This window comes from Furipterus horrens, unplaced genomic scaffold (assembly GCF_987537825.1).
Source record: "Furipterus horrens unplaced genomic scaffold, mFurHor1.1.pri manual_scaffold_2, whole genome shotgun sequence".
In the NCBI taxonomy this organism is placed as follows: Eukaryota; Metazoa; Chordata; class Mammalia; order Chiroptera; family Furipteridae; genus Furipterus; species Furipterus horrens.
Window position 1 is genome coordinate 106,423,603 of NW_028327172.1, and position 19,705 is coordinate 106,443,307.

The 19,705-nt window shown below is 39.1% G+C and overlaps 1 protein-coding gene across 3 annotated transcripts in view; it reads right to left on the reverse strand.

Moving 5' to 3' along the window:
- Window positions 1-19,705, reverse strand: part of FAM13A (family with sequence similarity 13 member A) — a 312,836-nt gene that overhangs the window by 216,965 nt on the left and 76,166 nt on the right. The window lies entirely within an intron of this gene.

Consider the following 19,705-nt stretch of genomic DNA (forward strand, 5'->3'; position numbering starts at 1 on the left):
GACAGAAATACACACTCAGCCATACAAATAATAGTAATACAATCTTTAATGATTTCTTAGATAATGTACAAAAAGTACAAAAATTAAAGGAAAGATGAATACTGGTGGGAAATAATTACTGATAATTGTTGAAGCCAAGTGATGGGTACATGGAAGATTTATTAAACTATCCTGTCTTCTTTCTGGTATGTCTAAAAATTTCCATAATTCAATAAAACCTCTGAATGCAGAAGACACCACAATATAAATAAGTATCTCTTCAGTAAGATTAGTAGTTAGAATATGAGGTCTGTCTGGAAAAAGTCCAGCCATTATTAATACAATGAGAACGGTTTGCATGACATCAATGTAACCTGGCAGCCAAGGAGAGTGGACTGGAATGCACATGTGTGAATGATGATGACTTCCTGTACTAGTCAGTGGGGGCAGTAGATGTTGTTTTGTGAGCATGTGTATTGTGTGGCCTTTGCATTCAAAATGACTGAGCGAGGAGAGCAATGAACCTTCATCAAATTTTGTGTTAAGTTTGAACATTCCTCCATGGAAACTTATTTGGATGATTCAGAAGGCTGCAGTTAAGGGCAATTGATGACTGGCATCTTCATCATGACAATATGCCACTCACGCATCACATCTCATGCAGAGTTTTTGGTGAAACATCAAATTGCCCAGGTGACTGAGCCTGTATTTGGTGCCCTGAAACTTCTGGCTTTTTCCAAAACTAAAATCACCTTTGAAAGGAAAAAGATTTCAGACCATTTATGAGATTCTGGAAAATATGACAAGGCAGCTGATGGTGACTGGGATAACTATATGAGGTCCCAAGGTGCCTACTCTGAAGGAGACTGAGGCATCATTGTCATATGTACAATGTTTCCTGTATCTTCTGTCTTCTTCAATAAATGTCTCTTTTTTTCTTTTGGCATGTTATGCTTTATTATTTCAAGAAAGGTAAAAACACAACTGAAACACACAAAAATAATTTGTGCAGTGTATGTGGAAGGTGCTGTGACAGATAAAACATATCAAAGGTGCTGAAGATTTCTTGCTGGATGATGATCCATGGTCAGGTGGACCAACTGAAGTTGATAGTGATCAAACCTTGGGTCCAGAAATCCCTAATAAGAGTGGGGGTGTGGAGGGGAGTGTGGCCTTCCCACATGGGGAAGGATCGTGCAGACTCCAGGTCAGTTGGCTGTCCCCGGACAACGGCGTGCTTGGTTTAACAGGCTGGCATCCTTGTTGTACTAGACAATCACTCAGGTAATGAGATCATAGGTTTATGCCCTCTGGTTCAATTTTGCTTGTCAGTTTGTGCTGTTCATTAGTCTCCTGCAATAGGTGATAGCATAAGGTATTTTTCTTTCATTGCCTGGCTTATTTTGCTAAGCATAATTCTCTCTAGTTCTATCCATGTTGTTGCAAATTAAATGTCTCTATTTTTCAAAGTGCATGGCTGTATACTTTCTGGACACCATAGCATGGAAAGGATTCCTACTAACAATGAGAAAGTGAATTTTTAAAAAGTGACAACATGAGTTTAAAAACTTATAGAAGAAAATATCAACCCTTGGACAGTCAATAATCTTATGAAATGATATTTAACATCATTGAGTAACCTGTGTTTGATGAGGGAAAGGTTTTAAAAAGACCTAAAAAGACCTGAACTTTATACCTCAGGCTGATCTTGGCATAAAGACATCTACAGGAATTTAAAAAACAAAAACAAAAAACAATCAATACAAATAAATACAGAAAAACCTGGGGGAAAACAAGAAAAGGAGAATCTGATTTCCAGAGTTATCACAAAGTATACAATGTAACAGTAAAGTATGATTTAGTCAAGGAAAAAAAACATATTGACAGAAATTGTCCCTGAAAAAAGACCCAATGGCAGACATACTAAAGACATTGAAACAACTGTTTTAAAGATGCCCCCTGAAAACTAAAGGGAGATGTGAGAAAAGTCAAGAAAATAATGTGTACACAAAATGGAAATATCAATAGAGATAGAAAATCCTAAAAAAAGCTGAAAGAAATTCTGGAGATGAAAAGTACAATAACTGCAATGAAAAATTCACTGGAAGAATTCAGAGGCATATTTGAGCAGGCAGAAGAAAGAACCAGTGAACATGAATATAGGACAATGAAAATTATTGAGACTGAGGAACAGGAAGAAGAAAGATTGAGAAAGAAAAACAGAACCTATCAGATCTGCAGGAAACTAGCAAGTGGACCAACATACACATTATGGAAGTGCCAGAAGAAGAAGAGGGAAACAGGCAGAGAGAATATTTGAAGAAATAATGGCTGAAAACTTCGTGATGACAGATGTGAATATATGTGTCAAAGAAGCTCAGAAGACTCCAAGAGACTTACATTCAGACAGATTATAATTAAACTTTTGAAGGACAAAGAGAATGAGAGCTCTGAAAGCAGCAAGAGATCTCATACAACAGATCCTCAATTAGATTATCAACACATTTCTCATCAGAAACTTTGAATGTCAGAAGACTGATATATCCAAAACACTAAAAAACTAAAACTTGTTAACTTGAATCATATATCTGGCAAAAAAGTCCTTCAAAAGTGAGAGACATATTAAAATATTCCCAGATAAACAAAAGCTTAGGGAGTTAGTTACCCCTTGACCTGACCTGCAAGAAATGCTCAAGAAAGTACTGCACAATGAAATGAAAGGATGTTAGACAGTAACCTGAAGCCTTATGGAGAAAGAAGGTTCTCAATAAAGGTAATTATATGGGGAAATATAAAAGCTAGTATTATTGTAACAGTGGTTTGTTAATGCACTTTTATTTTCTACGTGATTAAAGACTACTACATTTAATGTACAAAATTAATTAGTGTGAAAGCCAGTAATACTGTAACTTTGATTTGTAACTCCAAATATCTTGTTTTCTGCATAATTTAAGAAACAATGCATTTAAAGAAATTATTAGTTACTCTAATAGCAAAAGCAGGCAAGGACACTTGAAAAAAGAACATTACAGACCAATATCTCTAATAACCATAGATGAAAAATCCAAAACAAAATATTAGCAATCTGAATTAAACAATAAAGGATCATACACTATGTTCAAGTGAGATTTATTCTTGACATGAAAAGATGGCTCAGTCGAGTTGGCAGCCGTCCATCTCGAGAGACGATGGTGTAGCTTCTTAAGAGTCTATTTGCACCGCCAAGAATGGCTGTGCAGTCCGACTCAGGAGTGACACGGTATCTGTCTCCTCCCGTGTTGAATCGACATCTTGCGATGACGCTGGAGTGTCCTCTCCAGTGAAGCTGAAGCTACAGAGCCTGGGCAGGGTGATACGGAGGGTCTGCTGTTGCCCATGCAGCAGAACCCACCTCTCTTCGCAGCTGAAGGGTCCAAGGGAAAGACGGAGTCAATACAGCTTGGCTTCAGGTGCGCCGCAGGAGTTGCCGGTGTTGACTACAACGTCAAACCGCCTTAGGGACTCCGGCTCCGGATTTTCTGTCGGGGTTTACTCCCTTAGCCTTTCCCCTGAAGAGGTATGCCGCAAGGCAGCGGAGGTTTTTTTTGGAGTCAGAGTTTTCCTTCTCTGATGTGCCCTGACTGGAAGATTGAACCAGCGACACTTAGCTTGCAGGCCGACGCTCAATCCACTGAGCCAAACCAGCCAGGGATGGCTCAGTATCTGCAAATTAATCAGTATAATATCCGTCGTCGGCAGCCGTCCGTCTCGAGAGACGATGGTGTAGCTTCTTAAGAGTCTATCTGCACTGCCGAGAATGGTTGTGCAGTCCGACTCGGGAGTGACACGGTATCTGTCTCCTCCCGTGTTGAATCGACATCTTGCGATGATGCTGGAGTGTCCTCTCCAGTGGAGCTGAAGCTACAGAGCCTGGGCAGGGTGATATGGAGGGTCTGCTGTTGCCCATGCAGCAGACCCCCCCTCTCTTCGCAGCTGAAGGGTCCAAGGGAAAGACGGAGTCAATACAGCTTGGCTTCAGGTGCGCCGCAGGAGTTGCCGGTGTTGACTACAACGTCAAACCGCCTTAGGGACTCCGGCTCCGGATTTTCTGTCGGGGTTTACTCCCTTAGCCTTTCCCCTGAAGAGGTATGCCGCAAGGCAGCGGAGGTTTTTGGAGTCAGAGTTTTCCTTCTCTGATGTGCCCTGACTGGAAGATCGAACCAGCGACACTTAGCTCGCAGGCCGACGCTCAATCCACTGAGCCAAACCAGCCAGGGCTTTATTAAAGGTATTATTCTTATTATTAGGAAAGGTCTCCCATAGGAGAAGGTATTTGATACAGAACTTAAAGACTAGGTAACAAGTTAACACAATCACATTCTTCTGGAATCTCCTCACAGAGCACACCAACCAGCAGGCATGGTAAAGGATGAACCTACGTGCATTCTGCTCTTTCAACACATTTAATAGAATATCTACAAAGATGTATTTGCATGCTGGTATTCGTGTTCTTACTGCCTCTTCTGATGTAATGGGAAAACAATCACAGTGCACCTTTGCATTCTTCACATCTTCTCTCCTTTTATAATTGAACAGGCAGTACTAGGGTATTTTACACTTTGCCTTACATAATGAGTGCTACAGTTTAAGCAGCTGTAATATTCCAGGTTTCCTATGTGATGAGCATTAGGCCATTCCTTGCCTTCAGTGGAAGTGAGACAGTATAGGGACTTGGGCTGAGGAATGTAAAAAACACCAAGTGGTCAGAAAGCCAAGGTTAAAACCAGGTGGATAAGATGACCGCAAGAAATGTCACCTCTCCTTCACTCCCTACTCCAACACACACACACACAAATGCAGAATTTTGTCTCCCTGCTAACTGCTTGCTTTTCTTACCTTGACATGGACAAGTCCACAAGCCCACCTTTTTCAGAAAGCCTGTCTTTTTGTGCACATCCACTGTGTCCCCAGCTTATAAAAGCAGCTGAGCAGAACCAGCCCCCTAGGCATGTTCAGAGTACCTTCCTTTCCTCTGTGCTGCCTCCCTTGTGCTCAAGCATAAGCTTAATAAAATCTGTCTGGAAATTCCAATGGGGTTTCCTGTTGACTTCTGTCTTGAGGAATCCAAGACCCCACCATTGGTAACAGGAATTCAACAGTCCCTTTCAATGAGAAACATAAAAAGAAAAGACATCTGTGGATTATGCATGAACTACAAGGTGATACAAATAGACTCTGGGTTTGCTCCTCCATCAAAATATATAGTAAATTTCTCTCTCAAAACAAACTGTCCCTCCCTAAGGAAAGAATGGAAAGTAAAAAGAAATTCATTTAGAACATTAAGAAGGAAGGAAAAATGTTTCAATTTTGTGGCTACTTAGGACACTAAAAAGAAAGTTAAATATAGGCAAAATTATTTTCTGTAAAGACCTTTATGAAAAAAATTGTGGTAAAAAACACATCACATAAAATTTACCGTGTTAACTATTTTAAGAGTTTTGTTCAGTAGTGTTAAGTATATTCATGCTGTGAAGCATTTATCCAGAACAATTTCATCTTAGAAAACTTAAAATTTTACAGCCAATAAACAACTCTCCTTTTCCCTTATTGCTCAGCTCCTGGCAACCACCTTTTGTTTCTATGAATTTTAATAGGTTACAGTAGATACCTCATGTAAGTAGAATCACAGAGTATTTGACCGCTTGCAACTAGCTTATTTCACTTCTCATACTGTCCTAAAAGTTCACCCATGTTGCAGCTTATGTCAGGATTTCCTTCCTTTTTAGGACAAATAATAACCCCTTCTATATATATGCCATATTTTGTTTATCCATTCATTCATGAATGGACAAGTGGGTTGTTTTATTCTTCCTGGTTATTGGGTATATAATGCTATGAACAGGGGTGTACAAATATCTTCTTCAGATCCTGCTTTCAATTCTTTTAAATACCGAGAAATAGGATTGCTAAATCACATAGCAATTTTCTTAATTTTTGAGGAACACTATGAAGACCTTTTGTGTACCTTTTGACTACTGATGTAGTTTCCAAAATTTCTGCCTCGAGGCTGGACTACACCTAAATATGCCCAACAAAAAGCTATTTATTTTATTTTTTCATCTTGTTTATTATCTACTGTATTCCATTACAATATTCATTACTTTTAGTCTATCCTGATTCTGTTATTCTATGTTAAAAGGAATCACATTAATGTTTCTACCAATGAACAATGAAAAAAATTCTTATAAAGTTAATCAAAAATGTTAAATTGAATTAAACAGCACTAGTCTAGCCTAAATATATGCAAAATCAAATATCTGGTCACTAAAGTAGAATCTAGAAAATTATTATCCTTTCTTGTTAGTATTCTCTAACTCAGCACCTTGATTTATTTTTTTACTCTAGGGCCCTTCTCCTGTTCTTTAATTATAGAGTAGAAGATAAGAACCCAGATTCTGAGCCTTGTATTCAGGTTCAAACCTTAGCTCTTTATATTATTAGCTGTGTGACGATGTGTAAGTAACAACCCACATGTGTTTATTTCTTCATTTATAAGTTTGGAATAACATTACTTAATTTACAGGGCTGTTGTTAGGATTAAATGAGTTAATACATGTAATTTGTTAGAACCGTGTAACACCTAATAAACACTGTTACCTGTGATTATTACTATAATTATTGTTACTTATTTGTACAGCATTTTTGTCTCCTTCCACAAAAACATAGGCTCACTGAGGGCAGGCAGGGTCTCTAGTTCACCCACTGTGTATCTGGTGCACAGTACGGCAACAGTGACTGAGCATGTGCTCAATAAAAAGTCAGTGAGTGAATATCTTGCTCCCTTCCAAAATCATATTTTTTAGTAATTTTTTAAATAGGAGCTTTCTCCAACACATCTCATATGTGATCATCTCTGTTGGATGATGTCTAAATGGTGTGTCTTATTTTTGCTCATCATAGAAATGAGAGACATTTCCATCTGACTTGAAACATGGCAAAGAACAATGGGAAGAAAAATCAGTTTGACAAGCATTGTACCACCATAATGTTAGGAAAAACAAATAAATCAAAATCTGTTTAACAGTCAGTTATTACTATTGTGGGCAGGCAGTGAGTAACGTGGGGGAAAGAGAAGAAAAATTCTTTTGGAGACTGTAAACCAGTTGATACTCAGTTGCTACCAGGAATTTTATGATGTTTTTCCTGGCACCGCGTCCTTAAACAGTGCCCAGCGCTGCCACACTGAGGGTTCTGGCTGAGTGACAAAGGCCATGTGTGTGTTTACTTTTCACAATTACAGTCCACTGGATACTCACTTTTCCTGTTTATTCCTTTTCTCAGAGGACCTGCCATTATACCTGTGCTTATTAGGGGTTTGTTGACTCAAGGTAGGAGGTTCTCTGGGTCCCATGGCCAAGAAGGGCAGATAATATAAACTGACTATCTGCATTATCTCTGACACAATGCACATACAGAACATACCTTTCTAAAGTTTCAACTTTGTACCACTTAAGACCTGAACTGGAGAGTGGAGGTGGACAGCCATTGTTTCTCAACACAGCAACTATAAAACTACTAGAATCAGTAGCAAGGTAACCTTGATTCTCCGAAATCAGCTCTCCAATCTTCTCTTGGCCCTGACCTAGAATCAAGCTTTGATAAAGTAAGGACACGGTAATTACTTACTTCACAATGAAACATGTTTTGAGTTTAGAACACTTAGAGTACTAAGTTCTACCTGCATGGGGATATAACACACTGTTTTTTTCTTAAGAGCAAAGGAAACACTGGCTTAATTTCCAAAAGTATTTTTAAGGTTTCTAACCTTTCTTGTACTTCTTTTCATCACATCTCTTACTTCATCTTCCTGCCCTTTTCACCGTATTGAGCATAGTGGGTATTTAAACTCCAGGATATAAGAGCTAAATAATTGCCTTTTTTTCCCCCCAGAGAATCAAGTGGCATTCACTTTACCTTTGCATCCTCAAACTATTACTCATTTAGTCAACAGAAATTCCTTTAACACCATTAGGGGCTTTTGGGTCACATAAAGTAGACCAGCCTCTTCCATCAAAGGAGCATACATTTTAACTAAGGAGACATGAAATATTTGTGAGGAAATGAAATAATAATGTTATCGACATAAAAGAGGTTCCAAGAAGGCCATATAACTGTATGCTATGAGTTATTATACTAGTGACAGTAGTAACTAACAGTTAAAGATACATCATTTTCACATTAGCACATTAGATTTTATCCTTACAAGTCTCTGTGGTAATCTTCATAATTTCTCTGTTAAATATAGTAAGTTGTGGATCAGAAAAGTTTCGTGACTTATCCAGGTGGCATAAGTTTGTAAGTGTCAAAGATAGGCCTGCACCTCAGATGTCCACACTCTAGATTGCTTTGGAACACGGGAAGGAGAGAGAAGTCACTGCAAGAGGTGGCCAGGAGAGGTTTCCTGGAGGATGCTGGGAAACCACTTAGCTATCACATACTCATAGGACAGTGCAGGTAGAAGGTAGAATGGGAATATAAGTGCACCTCTGATTGGGAGGAAGGTGTGACCAACGCATGGAAGTGGGAACATAATGGGACACTATGTTGAGCTGGGGTTTAAGGCAGGGACAGAGGGAGAAAGTCTTCCCTGCTAGAATGGATTGTTTTCCTAGGCCTTCTCAGGCTTTAAAAAGTGACAAGCCAAAGACTGCATTTTGGGTGGATTAATTTGGTGTTGGAAAAGACAAAAATGTTTACAATAAACAGTAACACAAGGAACACTGGCTATGAAATTAAAGGCCCTGGGCCAGATCTCTGCTCAGTTACTTACGAGTTGTATGATTTGGGTACATCATAACCCTTCACTGCTACTGCCTCACCAGAAGAGGGAAAGTAAAGTTTTTCATAAAAATGAAATTAAAATAGCAGACATGAAAGCACTTTTAAAATTAGAACAGAACACAAATGCAATGTGCTATTTCGTGTTTTATTATGGATCAGAGAGAGGAGAGTCTTAAGGCAGAGACTTCCACGGGAAAGGTATTGTAATGATTGAGAGAAGCAGGTGAGGATCTGGAGTGGGGTGATGACATAAAATTTCAGAACATAAAGGCATGATAGAGCAAGAGTCAACAGAACCAGACACTGAATTTTATTATGAGGATTGCTGAGAGAAGAGGGTATCAATTCTGCCTGAACAGAAGAAAAACAGAAGAGTGGATGGGAAGTTGGAAGGTAGTGTAAGGGAGACGAGACATATTTTTTGACAAGTAAAAGTGGCCACTAGGGGACTTCCGGCCAAGATGGAGGCTTAGACGGACGCGCTAGGTCTCCCTCTACAACTAGAGAGGAATACAACTACTTCAAAACAAAGGATAACTAGAAATTCCAGAAAATAAAACTACACGGAAGCCCAACATATGAAGTTATAAACCAGCGGCGCCCTTTGGGCAGGTAAGAGCAAAAGAGGGCGGCGCTGTTTGCGGTTGCACCTGGGACAGCAGCGGGGAGAACAACCCCGGCTGCAGTCGAACCCCCGGCAGCTCGCGACCCCAACGCTGGGGAAAGCAGCCACCACATCGCCTTGAACAGTGAGGCCTAGGGGGGCGGGAGGATGGATCCCGGTCTCCTAGCGGAATAACTGTGTGAATCCACCTTGGACCCCCGCCCCTAAAGAAAGCGCCACAGGGCTGCGAAATAGGTCGCGGACAGGCAGGCGCCGGTCGCTGGGTCATTACGAGTACACAGGCACTGCCCCGGACAGCCGGCCCAAGAAAACAAAACGCATCTGTCAAAATGAGGCAGACAACTATAGAAATCCCGGTGGCACAGCTCACCAGGCAACAGATGGAGAACCTGACAGATGAACAGATAAGAAACCTGTCAGATGCGCAGTTCTGGGCCATTGTTATCAGGTGGCTTACAGAATTCACAAAAGATCTGGAAAAAGATGAGAAAGAAGCGAAAAACACTCATAACGAAAGGAACAAAACCACATATGAGACAGATGGTGAGGAAAAAAAATCCAGAGTTCATTTCAACAAACTGGAATATGGAGAAGGAACAAGCAGTCAACCAATGCAGAGAGAGGAAATGGGAAGCAACGATGAGAGGATCAGAAACCTCTGGGACAGCTATAAAAGGCCCAACATAAGAATCATTGGTTTGCCAGAGAGCGAGGAAGATGAACTAGAACTTGAAAAATTGAGTGAAAATATAATAAAGGAGAACTTCCCAGACTTGGGGAAGGAAATAGACTTACAGGTCCTGGAAGCACAGAGAGTTCCAAAAAAACTGGACCCAGGGAGAACCACTCCAAGACACATTATAATCAAAATGTCAAAAATTAAAGATAAAGAGAGAATCTTAAAAGCAGCAGGAGAGAAGAAAAGAATCATGTACAAAGGGGTCCCAATTAGACTATCAGCTGACTTCTCAAGGGAGACCCTGCAGGCAAGAAGGGACTGGCAAGAAATGTTCAAAGTAATGAAAATCCAAAACCTACAACCACGAATACTCTATCCAGCGAAATTGTCATTCAGAATAGAAGGACAGAGAAAGTGTTTCCAGGACAAAATAAAACTGAAAGAGTTCATTAGATCCAAACCACTGTTATATGAGATGTTAAAGGGACTGGTTTAGAAAAAGGAGGATCAAAACTATGAAATCTAAAATGAAAACTGTATCACAAGAAACAACAACAGAAGCTAGGGAATTGAAACAAAGGCAAACTAAACAGGCAACGAGAGTGGAAAAAGAACTATAGGTACGGGGAACATATTGGGGGGAGGTCAACAGGGAGGGGTAATGGGGAGAGGGAGGGAGATGATATAGGAATTAAGGATCATGGTAGGAGGGAATGGAATAGACAGAGAGAGGTTGAGAAGAACTGTATGCACAACTAATGGACATGATCTAAAAGGGGGGGACAACTGGAGGGAGGGGGGCCACCGGGTGGAGGGGAGCAGAGGGAAGGGAAATTGGCACAAATGTAATATTATAATCAATAAAACACATTAAAAAAAATAAAATAAAACAATAAAAGTGACCACTGGGCACATGAGAGAAATGGAGGAAGACAGAGAAGGCAGGGCTCTGACAGGGATTTGGGGTCTAGACCTTCCTCAGCACCCCATTTCACCCTCTCCCTCAGGGATCTCTTTCACGTGATTCCAAGGGCTCAAAATACTTCAGAGTCTGCTCAGCACGCTGCCTCCACCACTATCACTCTGGGCCACCCCAGGATCACCCAACAGCAAGACCACTGCCCTCCTCACAGCTCCTGCTGCAGCCAATCATGGTCTTTTAAAAATGTGAATTGGACAATGTCACTGCCTTGCTTAAAACCCCCCAGCTACTTTCCATTTAGCTGAGAACTGAGTCTAAGTTTTCCACTCTAGTTGACAAAGCTCTACACGGTCTTTTCCTCCAATTTTCCAAAAACACAGACCTATTCTCCATTTCTGGAACATGCCTCATCTCTGAGCCTGGGGGAAAAAAATGTTAACACTTACTGAGTGCTTACCAGGTACAAGCACTTTACATGTCTTAACTTAAGCCTCTTATCTCTATAAGGTAACTACTACTACTGAGCCCGTTTTACAGAGGAGGGAGTAAGACTCAGAAAGTTTCAGGAAACTGTCCTGGAGTACCCCAGTTGGTAAGTGGCAGAGCTTGAGTCAGGATCTAGTCAGTCTGGCACCAGTCCATGCCCATTTTCTAAGCTGACTCATGCTCCTGCTCCTTACTGGGCTGACTTGTTATACTTGAGACCTCAGTGTAAATGTCACCTCTGCAGAAGGCTATGCAGGCCCTGTGATTATATCATCCTATGCCCAGGCAGGCACTTAATAAATATTTGTGGAATTCATCAGGGTTAAGAAAAGTTTGTTATAATTATTATAACTTTGGAGCTGTCAAGTACCTTCAAAATACTGTGTTTCAACGTCATTTATATATGGAGGACACCTGGTGGAGACACACAGCGACAGGCCAGAAGTAAATGGCCAGGCGGTGGTGGGTAAGCAAGGAGTGAAGCTAGTGCTCTTAACACTCTACTTGTTCATCTTATTTTGCTCCCATGTCTGAGGGATTTTTGACCATGTATTTTCAATCAAATTTTGATGATAGCAGCCATCTTTTATGCTTAATTAAGCGACATGTTGTTTAGCTAAAACCCTTTGATACAAAAACACTGATCGTTTTAGGTGTGTGTTTCTGTTTTTGAGTGAGTGGAACTGATAATATAAATGACTGAATGGCTAACGTGGTTAAGCAATTCACTCTTTAAAATCATTTTCATAAAAGAAAAGTTGCTCAGTTGCCACAATAATAAATCTTTGTTTCTGTACTCTGATATTAATTTAACATAAAGTAAATGACAATCTTTAAACTCCCAATTCACCAAATATTTCCGTCATCTTGATTGTCTGGTAGGGCTCTGCAAAACCCAAGCTAAATGTTGTCTACCAGGCTTTGTTCATCCAAGATTATCAATGCATTCATCTAACTTAACCTGACCCCACCATGTCCCAGGGTGCACGTGAACTCTCCCAATAAAGACAACACTGCGGCCTTTCCTTTCTTTGGGCAAAGAACTAGGATATGTACCTGACTGACACAACAGAGCTGAAGATGAACCACTATCTAACTGAGCCACCTCAGTTTCTCTAAGATCATTTTATGTGGAATAGGGTCATTTTATCTATTAAATGGATAAATAGCCTAGTGCTGATGAATTTTTGTGAGACAACAAAAATGTCTGAGATCTCAGGGTTCCAAAATATAAACACCAGAGCCTCAAAACGCTGCAATATTAAAATTGGTAAATACTTAAATGTGTAAAAATATACTATCAGTTATTCAATTACCACTCAAGAGAAATCAGTTTTTAAAATAAGTTAGAATTAGTATGAATGTGGGTGTATTTTGATGTTTGATGTGATGTGGAATGAGAGAGCCAAAAGCAAGTGAGTTTAAGACCTGGGAAAGTCTTTGGGAAGATGAAAATCAAAAATGGTCTAGAAAAGCAATACACTAAAATAACACCAAGGGATATTTGTCGTTTCTGTTTATAAGTACATCAATCAGTAGCTATGCCCTTGGTATAGCTCACAACTCTATAGAATATTGTGGAAGCAGTGAGGCTTCTTGACTTTCTCAGGGCAGCGCATAAAGAATAGAAAATAGGTGCAGAATTATTGAAACAGAAGTTGAAACAATTAGCAACTATCAAAATTTCAAGACATTCTAAAGCTTCCACCATAGAAGCAGAAGAAAATCATTTAGCTGATGCTGCAGCTAGGCAGGCAGCATTAAACAGCCATATTATCCAGACCTGAGAATGCTCCAAACTTCCCATTAAATAAAAGGCTCTCCCTTACAGTTCCAATGGACAGTTGCAGAAGAATAAACCAGGATATGGCAACAAAAAGGGGGACTCTTTAACCCAGACAAACAGATACGATCCCCAACAGAAACCAATCTTACCTACAGGGACTCAATTACCCATACTTTAACATGTAACATGTATACACTGGGGTCCTAAAAAGTTGATGTCATGAAGTAAACAATATTACTGGAAACCTCCCACTCTAGCCCATAAAGCATATAGCAGATGTTCTGTCTGTCCAAATAAAACCCTGGAAAATCATTCAATGGGTCCCAAGGACATTTCACACTTCCTTTATCCATTTGCAGTATGGTAATTGGATTTTATCCAAATGCCACCATCTCAAGAATACAAATATTTATTAGTTATGATTTGATGTTTTGTTTTGTTTCTTACTGGGTTGAGGCATTCTCTTGTAGGAGAGCAACAGCCTTAATGGTAGGTAAATTATTACTGGGAAAAATTAATTCCCAACTGGGGAATTCCTTCTGAGTTACAATGACTCATTTTACTAGAAAAAGAATGCAATCCGTTTGTTAATATCTGGCTTATTCTACAGTATTTTCATTGTGCCTATCAGCCCAGTGGTATTGGTAGAAAATACATATGGTACAATTAAAACCCAACCAGGTAAATTTTCAGAAGCTTTTAATCTCCTTTGGCCAAAAGCTCTCCTTATAGTACTCCTCAACCTAAAATCAACCTCTTTTGGTAAACATAGCCTTTCTCCATATGAATAGTTACCATCTGCCCTATTCATCTAAGTGAAGGGGCATATGAACCAATGTTACTAAAAGGAGATATTCTGCATTATTATCAAGAACTTATTTTCCAGCTTATAGGGGCTGATAAATTAGTGACATTCATTTCACAAGTGTGTTGCTAGGAGACGAAGACTTCAAAGACCATGACTCACAACCAGAAGATTTTGTCCACGGCAAAGACATCAATTAAAGATTCTCTCCAACATCCTTGGAAGGGACCTTATCAGGTGCCAGTCGAGGATGGACATCTGCCACTGTCTATGACACCTGCCTCCACCTACAGCAGAGATCAAAGAGTTCTCAAGGATGAGAAGCCATTACCATGAGAGACAGCTACCCGAAAACACTGATAAAGCCTGTACACTCACAAGTTTATGCTGAACTTTATTAGTTTGATTGTCTTTACTTATTTGCTAATATTAACCATAATAGTAACAGTTACAGTTGCCCTTTGGGCTTTCAAACTTTGTATATATAGCCTGATTGTTAATAATTGCTGAGAGTGTGTAAAATAACTTTTATATTATCAATAATACTCTTTTTTGATTTCTCTTTTGGAATATAGGAGAAATGCTATTGCAAAAGGAAGGAAAGAAATGTGTATAGTTTTAAGATAAGTTGAAAGAAAGTAGTTTTGTTACAGAGTGAAAGGGGGTTCTTTCACGTGGCACCTTGGTGAAAACCCAACAACTGGTGTTGAGGAAAACAGGTCTTTATTTACAGTATGCCAACCTGGGGAGGGCAGTGAGCACTTCTGCTCAGAGCCCTGTTCTCCCACGGGACCCAGCACTTCCCTCACTCCCCAAAAGGCTAGAGGTCAAAAACATGCCCAGAAGTTCCCCATCCCTTATCTGTCAGCTGTCTCCTTCAGGATCTGGGGTATGATGTCATCAGCCTCTGTATAATTGCCCAGGAAAACATGTGCTATGTTGCACTGGATCATGCACAGTTCTCTCTTTGCCCTTTCCAAGCCTCATGGTATCCTCCTTTCCCTTTCCAAGCCGCATGAAGTTCTCCTACCTTTCCTTTCCAGTTCTCCTCTCTTAAAATGTCTGCAGTCTATTTTTAAATCCCTGACTGCGTCCTTTGACACAGTGGGTGTGGTAACCAGTTCTGACCACTCACAGAAGCTTGCGCAGGCTCTGTATGCTCTTTCCTCACTATTTCATAGTCAAAGCCCCTCCCATCTCCTTGGGGCCTTGGAAGAACCAAAACCATTTGCATAACTAAGACACTAGATACCAGCCATAGTTATACAAAGGCATCTTAAAAGCTGTTCCCTTCTCCTCATCCCCCAACCCGCAGGCTCTGGGGATTTTTGGAGACCCCCACTCTGTAACAGTTTGTCTTGATAAGTTGGTGATTTCTGAATGAGTAAAAAAAGACAAACTGAGAACAAGGGAGGCTATAGAAAGTTAGTAGAAAAGGAATATTGAAAAAGGAATTTTATGTATAAATGGTAGAACTCAATTATGGGAATGTGCTTACCCCCTAACCCAACAAGGATTACTAACTATATTAACTCAGAGAGAAGCATAAGTGGCTATGAAAACATGGCCTTCTATAACTACTGTTGAGACGTGGCAAATTTACTTATGAAAACTCTTATTTCCTCTGTTCTCTGGAGTTTTAGATGGTAATTGTAATTTGCAGCATTGTGTTCTTATAGTCTTGGCCCTGATTAAACCTTAAAGTTACAGCTTCCAATTGCACAACTGGTAAGAATCAGATTAATAACAGCACTTGAGTGCTTCCAATGGGAAGTAGATGGGCCATAGGAAATATAAACTCGTCTCATGGTCAGAATATTAAAGCTGATGAGGTATATATGGTGGTGTGCCCTCAAACTATAAGTAAATGTTATACTAGATGCAAAATATATAGAAGTGAGACCCACAATAAAACTTGGATCATCTGGACTAGGAACCAGTATAAATGACCTGTGGACATGGACAACGGGGTAGGGATTGACTATGGAAGAAAGGGTGGTCTGGGGGTGGGAAGCAATAGGGGAAAAAGTGGGACAACTGTCATAGAAAAACAATAAAAAAACAAACAAACAAACTTGGATCACAACAGTTCACAAGTTAAAAGGTTAAAAGTGGTCCAGTGTTTTTCTTAATGAAGGCCCATAGGACCCGATGGCATCCCATTTACCTGCTTTTCACTTGTGAGAATAATTTAGTCTTCACTTCCATCCAAGGTTACAGGCTTGCCCCATCCCCAATGGTCCATCGTCCAGCAAGACAAATGCTAACTCTGAAACCCCTAGGAATAAGCCTTCCTAGCACTGTGGGGCCATGTTATCCAATCAAAGGTTGGGCATCAATTCATGCTTTGAATTGATTTATGACCAAAACGGGGAAGTGTGGAGAAACAGGGGCCATACACTAAACCTGACAAGTCCAGGGGAGGCCTGCATGGTGGGCCTTACAAACTTGGAGACTGAAAGTTAACTGCATAGGATGGTTTGAAATTAAAACTTTCTAAGTAGAGGCAGGTCATGGCAGCGGGTAGTCTTGTCCTAGGCAGGTATCTTCCTTGACAAAGGTCAATCTTTACTTTAACAAAGCCTGTCTATTGTCTTTTTGCATCTTGGAATGCCAGGATAATCTCCTTTTTTTTTAACCCCCATGACCTCTCAGGGCACAACCACCATTGCACCAAAGCAGAGACCAAAAATCCCCTCATTGTAATTGTTATCATGTTAATTGTTGACTGTTAACTATCCTAGACCCACCTATGTTAAAGAAGTGTGTGTTCATTTGTTCTACTTTCAATTCAATTCCAGAGATTTCCTGGCTTTGCTTTTTTTGCCTAGCTAATCTGTCGCCAATGAATTTAATGTATCTCCTTTACACCTTGCCCTTTGATTCAGATTTATAAAATAAATGCCTTTTTCTGGAACATTTTTTCAATCCATTGAGATTTTTTTCCCAGCAATTTTGTCCTCAATTGGGCTCAAATAAAATAATTAGAAAATTCTTTTTTAAAAAAAGTACATCTATCAGTGAGATTATTAATCCATGCTCATGGAAACTACATTGTTTCATATTAGGAATGAATATCATATATTATAATTACACCTAGGATAGCGCCTAACTTTGTAAATGTCCCTGAACTTCTGTCTTCCAAGACATAGACTTGTTTCCTATTTTTAAGGACAAATTTGCTGTAGCAATACTGTCACTGACCCAAAGCACCATGATTGGTAAATTTAAAAACCAGAGAGAATCTGTTTTTCTAGAAAATTACTAAATTATAATCATATATAATAGTAGTAGGTTCCAGGAACTATTCTCAGCTTCATATATATATATATATACTTCTATACATATATGTTCATGTATATTAACAACCTCTATATTAGATAGATAATATTATTTCTTTATATATAAAAAGAAATGAGAGTTTAAATAACTTGTCCAAGATCTCACTCTTAAAAAGTAAGGGAGACAATTTAAACCAAGGCAGTCTGGCTATACTGTCTTTTCGTATAAAATTATATAAAACCTGAACCATCCTAACATCACAAAATTGTTCCCATGACCCATCAAGGTAATTCTCTAGCCTTACTAGGAGAGATTAAGTTTTGCTTAATAGTAGCATCAAGGAGAACAAATATTACATGATCAGTCTGCCTTGATATATTCTATTAGCCTTTAATCATGAATGTGGTCTGTTAATTCTACTTGTAATAGTTAAATCTTTAAAAACTAAAGTGTGTTAGAGCCCGATCTAAGACAAGGATAGTCATTCCAATCAACTGTGTGTATACCAAACATGTTATTCAATCACACATTCTATAGAACTCATCAAAAATTTAGTCTTCATTCATTTACATTCTACTTTGGAATCTAAACCAGGAAACAAATATACCTACATTTTCCCCATTTTGTTCTCTAATGGAAAACTTAGGGGAGGCATGACAAACCTAACAATGGCTGTATGTGACGGTAAAAAGCTGTGGACTTTAACAACTGAGTCAGCCACAATTTATATTAATACATCTAAAACTGAGTACTAATTCAAGAAAGAGAGGTTTCTTTTCTAGTATCAGAGGTAATTATTTTTCCCCAACTAATATGCTTTTCATAATATTTTCTTAATGTTATTCAGAATATTGTTCTTTTGGAAAGAGTATAAAGTGTCATTACGTGTCTGCAATTATGATTCAAATAATCTCTACAGCTCCAAATGCAGTATACTTGACCCCTCTCCACAGTTCAGCCTTTCCTGAAATTCCGTTTTCTCTGGCTTTTGTGATGGTACACTTGCCTTTATTCTTCCAATCTCTCCAACTGTCTTTTCCAATCACTTAGCTATGGATGATCCTTAGGATTCCATTGTTCTTGTCCAGTGTGTCTTCAAAAAGTAAATTAGAACAAATGACTTCCAACTCTAGCTCAACCCCCAGATTTCCCTCTAATCTTATTAAATTTGTCCATTTCTAGATCCCTGGTGGATAGTTCTTGGGAAGTAGAAGAATTGAGGCTACAGGAGAATTTATACATCAAATCATTAAAGGCTTTGAATGCTATGGTGGAGAAAAGAAAAATCCTTGAATGTAGGTTTTGGAAGCAAGAGATTGATATGATCTGTTTTGTTTTAAATTGGTAATTATAGCAATCACGTAGATTTGGATTGAAGTGGGTGAGAGCAAAAAGGAAAACCACTTAGGAAGTTATCAAAATCAGCCAAAGAAGAAATAAAGAGAACTTGGAGGATGTGGAATGCATTAAAAAGCAAAAAGAGCACTCCATGTTAGCTACATGTGAATGAAACACAAGCCATCTCACTAGCATACACCCTCAGATATTCACATGATCAGGATCTCTATCGTAAACTCCACTGTAACAGCTGTCATGGCTATAATTGAGTAGTAATTTGAGGAATTCCCTCTTAGCCCTATAGAGTATGATCTCCTTAAAGATATAAACCATGTTGTTTGGCCAACAGCTGGCCCAATGCCTGTTGGCATATTGCATGCACCAAATAAATTAATACATACAAATTATAAAAACTAAAATCACATAAAATCGAAATGCTGAGAAGAAATTCATATTTCATCTAACAGCAACAGAGGGTTAGAAAAATCAAGTGACTTGCTTAAAGTACACAAAGCTAGTTAATAACAGAGGAGGGAGTAGGATTATGTTTCTCCAAGACTGAGTCTCTATAGTAACCTCATGGAAGAAAATAAAAGACAACTGTCTGTGTAGAAGGCAGATATGGAGATGTAAGATAATTCTGGAGATTATATATGTGTACATACACACTCCTACAATAATGTTGAGAATATAAATTTGCCACTGAATTTTGTCAAAAGCTAAAAAACATGCCTTAATGTGTATATTTGCATATTTTTTTTGTATATCTGCCTAAATTTGCCACTTGTCATCACTGGATGATGATGCAAACAGTTTAAAAGGCCAACAGCTATTTTCAAGGTTATGCCTGAACAACACTTACGGCACTAGTTTTTATTCTGAAGTCTTTAAGGAGAGCAATCACATTGCATTAGTAAATTGATTTTGCTTTCACCTGAATTTTCTTTTATAGGTATGAAAAATGAGAAGAACAGAATTATCAG